A 6,028-nucleotide genomic window follows, 5' to 3' on the forward strand; every position below is an offset into this window, starting at 1 on the left:
AGCATGAACATCGTTGACATTTGGTCTTGGACAAATTACATTCTTTTATGGTATCCTTTAAAATACACATGGATAATATATGAAGGAGACAGCAGAAACCATAAGTTTGAAAGGTGATTTGCACTCCTTATATGAAGAAGAGGCAATAAGAGATTTATGATACAATTTACTCCTTCATTAAGCAGCAGACATTCTAAGTGTCAGCCAATGGCTGTAAGGATTTCAGTATTGGTTCTGCCTCTCGTCTCATTAAAAACTAATAAAAGAAACAGCAGTCTAACTTAAGCTAAACATGCTGCTTTTCCACATGAGGTACGGTGTCATATTTTTACAAATTAGGATATATGTCTGTTAGGATGCATGTGCAACTACTGAACATTTCACTAACATTTCAGAAATATCACAGTGAAAAGTCTGTTAAGCCAGTCCTGCATAATATGAGGTGAAGTACAATGCTTCACATTTTCTTCACCTACTGAATCTTTTGTTTCTAGAGAAAGGTGTGATATTTGACACATCTTTGGGGGCAGATTCAATGGAGTATCCATTGTTCTCTGCCATAGCCTTACAGCTGACTTCCATAGACCATATTCTGTCTAACTTCTGAGTCACAGATGACCTTGCAGGCAATCTAGTTTTATTACTTTCTGTCAGATATCTGGGCTGATGTATAACACTATTTCTATAAACAGTCTATTTCCTCAGCAGGTATCTGAATTTTATCAAATGTATCATTTATCAAAGGAAGCTCTTCATATAGGCACAGTTTTTCTTGTTTTAAGAGCAGAAAACCATTGATTTTTTTTTTCACAAAAGTAATATGTATCATTGCACATAAATTCCTACATAATGCCACATTTTCATATGAACACACTCAAGTTGCATTTGTTTTGCAAATGTATGCATGCAAAATAGGCATTTGCACAGGCAAAATAGATAAAGGATTAAACAAATTCAAGGCAGTTTGGCATAACTTAGTCTGATTCTCCATTTTTAAATATCTAGCCTTACAAATCCTAAACGTAATGCAGTTTATGTTGACTTTAAAATCTGGGACATTTACTGTGAACATTTTGTGCAGTGAAAGAAAAGGAAGAGAATGAAGGCCCTAAAAGTTCATATTTTAGACTCAAGGCTTTAAAAACCTATGCACATCTTACTGGTGAAATAGAAGCTGTTTGCATATATACTGCCTCTGGGTAGCTGCTGTCAATGTCTAGGTACCTTAAATCTTCCTAACCTCCTTCAGAACTTCACTGATGTCATTCTAAATTTCACAAAGACGTAACTGAGAACAACCCAGAAGAGTCTAATGCACAACTAAGTTTCCAATTGCCCAGATATCAACCTAATCACCGTTGCTTCACTATACCGAGTACATTCATTTTTTTTAGTGTGCAATGAGACAGACATCAGTGTGCATAGTATAATTAGTAACAAGCCATTTCATTTATTCATGTAACAGAGATTTGAGAGAAAGATATTGTACAAAGATTTTACAGTTATCCTTTTGAGTAAAAGGACACTATACAAAATACACTCGTAGGGAACCAGCTGAACCCCTCACTGAGACAGTAAAGAAGGCAGATGTATCTAGCAAAGAAGACTGAGTCTAAACATGGTATTTCAGTCAAAGCAAATCTGAACCAAGTCGAACTACAGAGATGTTTCTTATTCCTGGAAATTTCCAGTGGCAGATACAATCCATCAGTTTATCTCACTGCCTTTTAAGACCTCAGCTGTCTGGCCCCACAGTCTACACTTTATGTCTTTTAATATCCAGGCAGATTATTGCCACATGGATGCTGGGGAGCTACCTAGATCTCTCACCATTGCTGGACTGCAGCCTTTAATGACAGTTTTTAATAGTCAGTTACTTGGCTGAAGCTATAGACACCCCTTGTTTTCAAGGTGATTACTACATGTCTTCTGAATATCACGTGCAATCTCTGCAACATCTTCCTCTTAAAACAAAGGAAAACTAATACAGAATTAGTAATAAACTCACATTCATTGAATTGCTCCTTGACGCAACAAATATATATCTATCTTATATATGCAAAACGGAATCATGACAGATTGTACCCGCAGGAGACAAAACAGCTCTTCCAAATCAAAGCTTCTCTTCTCAAAAATAAATAATTGGATTGTGATAACAGGTTTCAGTAAGACACCAGGGCCACATGCTGTGCTGTCTTGATTTTCGGATAAATAAACCTATGCCCTGTTGTTTATCAGATGAATAAACCTTTGGGACATGTGACAGTACACAACTAGAACATGATGACTCAACATTCAGGCATTTTTAATCAACACTTCAAATATTAAAGTACTTAATTAATACTTGGTAAACATTATCTAATTGAACCTTACAGTGCTCTCAAGCATCTAGCTACTACTATTTATACTTGATGGATACTGACCCTGCAGTTAAATAAGTGCTTGCAGCTAACAGTGGAGTTGATATTGGAGCCATGATTAGCACTCAGAAGCTCCTGACTCATGGTGCAGTTTCATGTTATGGTGAAACTGATCCAGGAGTGAGCTGTGACTGAAAAGTGAGCCCTGCTCGTCATCTCCCCCCAGCTCCTGTTGCCTGTCTTGCACTAGATTTAGCAGCCATGCAACCACACAGCCAAGCCACATGACACTCCAAGTCAGATGCCCTGGACCTACTGCAAATAATATGCATATCCAACATCTCAGGGAGACTGAATGCACTTTACACACAATGTCGGTATCTCTGTATATCAGCAGGAAGTCCAGCATGTTCGACTTGTTTATGTGGGCAGCACAAGGAATAGGTAGATGTTGCATCTAGAACCTCACCAGCCCTTACGATGCCCCCTCTTACCTATAAAATGTTCTGCTAGAAAACAGCCATCTCATGCATATGGTACAAAATGTCTATATGCTGACAAGCTTACCTCTAATTCAGGGTTCTTAGTAAAATGTTACCTTTCTGCCTTAATCTTTAAGATTTTTGAGCTGTTAAGGAGGTGTCACCATGGTTAACCGGCTGCTGCTATTTGTGCTGTTTCACAGTAAGAGTAATTATTGTTCAGATTTACCCAGAACATTTGTTTCTGATGAAACATGACTAGGTTTTTTTCTTACTTTTTCAGAGACAATATTTTAAGATTTATTTTACTCACTGAAGAATTCACTTATTTTTCATTTTGTCATAACTTAGTAATACATTTATATAGAATCATAGAATCATAGAATGGTAGAGGTTGGAAGGGACCTTTAGAGATCATCTAGTCCAACCCCCCTGCAGATAGGAGTTATATTTCACTGAAAAACAGAGGAACTGTGTTTCAGAATTTAGCTCATAAATACATATTGATAAATGCATATCTAAGAGTAAGGTTGCAATTAAGATCATCCCCACATCTCAGGTTATTCTTAGGTCTGAGGTCATAAGTATAATCAATGACCAAACTAATCATCGTTAACTCTTAACCACTTGGTTTTCATTACTTGGTTCTATTACTTGAACTAAGTTCATTAAATAAGGAGTAGACATGCTGGATGCAATTAAGAATACTCTTTCCAAGCTCCTATGACAGAAGTACCTTACCCTTCCTTACAGCTATAAAACTCCAACTATCACTTTTAGTTTCTCTCAGGACTACAAGTTTTGAGACTTCTGGCTTTTTCTGAGAAATTAGCTCATCTATGCAGCAACTGCTGTGACCAGGCTGCTAGGCAGAATGATCCCAGACTGTTGGGAAGACTGTACTTAAACAGGCACTGCTTCCCCTCCCATCCACAATGCTAGGTAAACAAAGGACAAAGCACTGAAAACCTGCTTAGGCCTTTGAACTCCTAGCTCACAGGAGCCCCTGATACTGCTAATCTGCAGCCGATCAGGCTTTCTGAATTACCTGTATCTTCACAGGCCTGCAAGTTCTATGTCTGAAGGTCTTCAAATGACCATTCCAGCTCTTTCACATTTGCTTCTCAGCTACTCATGGTAACTGCTCCTCTCATCATCCCTGTTTTTCCTACTCTGTCATATGCCTCGTGACCCTGCCATACCACCTGCTTTTCTCCATTTCTCCTCTTTTTTCTCTTTCTCATACACCCTCCCATATCTGAGGAACTTTGCATCTTCTGAAACCTCCAAACTTTCGTCCTCTATCCATTCTCTACATGATCCCTTCTCCAGATAAGGTCTCACTTTACCCATTTCCATATCCATGCCTCTGGCATCTTGTTTTCAGTCCTCCCTCTTACTTTCAGAACTCTGGTTGGGCTGCTGAGTGGACTTCTCTGCCCTCCACGCTTCAGAATATGCCATGAACAGTGCTAGGGAAAAAAAAACAAAAAACAAAAAACAGAGAGTTTGTATTAGTGAACTTGAGAAAACTAAAACACTCCCAGTACAGCTCACAAAAGGCAGTGTTTAACTCCACAGGTATACAAGCTACATAATCTAGCATCTTCTTCGAGGTTAATTTTTTAATGGATACTAACGACAAAGTCCTTTTAAAAAAAAAAAAAAAAAGTTCTTTTAGGTATCATTTCAATACAGTACACTTTACAAAGATAATTCAGGTAATTACGATATTGGTGGCAATAGTCTATGACCTTTGTAAAGGTCTCAGAAAAGCCCTTTGTCAATACAATTTACACAGGAACATAATGACTCAGCAATTGCAGTTTATTTTGTGCACAGAGATTTCTAGAACTAGACTTTACATCTGTGAGGAGCAAACTGAAAACTGCATCATGGAAGAACAAAGTTATCTGAGCATTTGAAATATTTTATAAACAGTGGCCTCAATTTTCAAGGTGACTCTGAACCTCTTTTTCTTTTCAACAGATGTATTATCTTACAGCTGTCCTTGTAGGGATTGTGGGTCTTTTTTGTTAGCCTTAACAGTACCCACTGGTATCCCAAACTCCAGCTCAGATTCCGCTTCTGTTACACATCAAATATTCCCAGGGATTAATGAGGCCCATTCTCCATACATTCCTGAACATGAATTACAGGTATTAGTCAACCACATAGAATGAAGGTGTTTGTATTGAGAAACAGAGAACCAAAGATAGGACTTTGCCAGCACATCCAGCTTACGTGACCAGTGAGCTGGCCTAAAGGATTTTGACTACGGAAGTGGAGTTTGCTTTCTAGTTTGTTTACTGACGATGATGGTTTTAATTCCACTCTGGGACCTTTTGTGTTACCTAAGTTCTCAAGAGATACTCAGTCCTTGGAAATTGCAGAAATATTTTTTTTTCTCTCACACTGGAAACATCTTCTGGTATGACAATGCAAAGTTAACATTTGAGTGTCGGAAACTGGATCCAAACTGAGTCCAAAGGAGGGACAAGCAGGCTTAAATAAGGATGGGAACACTCTTGACTGTACTTTGTTAAACCGCTGTTAATCAGCAAAGCCTTTTCTGCGTAAGTGCTGCTGGTTACAAGGGCACTTACAGGCGAGAATTAGTGCCAAACGAAGCAGTAAACGCTAGTTGCAGAAGACGGGCTATGCACGTAGACTGAAAGCAGGACCGGTCCGGCCTCACCACACACACCAGACCAGAACCCCCACAAGCGGGGGTACGCCCGCGACTGCAGGCTGAGCAGCAGGAGGCCGCTGCGACCACACGTGCAGGGGCTAAAACCTGAACAGCGCACGCTGTCTTTAAACCGTGCGGCTCCTTGAACCCTTCCCCGCTGAGGGAAGTGCTGCGACCGGCCGCCTTCCCCGCCGCGGCCGCCCCTCCTTCGCCCCCACGGGCCGGCGGCGCAGCGGGCGGGCCGCTGCCACAGGGTGGCTCTGCCTCTGCCGCCAGGCGCACGCGCGGCCGCCGCCTGCCCCAGCGCCCCGACTTCCTGTTTGCGCCGCTCCTCTTCCGGGTCGGCGCGGGAGCGCTCGGCGGTTGCTGCTGTGCCTGCGGCGCTGCCTTAGCCGGGGGTGGGGAAGCGGGGCCGCCGCCGCCGAGGTGAGGGGCGGGTGGGCGGGAAGGAGGGACGCAAGAGCGGCGGCCCCCGCCGCCGGGGCGGCATAGCG

The sequence above is a fragment of the Colius striatus genome, chromosome 3, assembly GCF_028858725.1.
Source record: "Colius striatus isolate bColStr4 chromosome 3, bColStr4.1.hap1, whole genome shotgun sequence".
NCBI classification, from domain to species: Eukaryota; Metazoa; Chordata; class Aves; order Coliiformes; family Coliidae; genus Colius; species Colius striatus.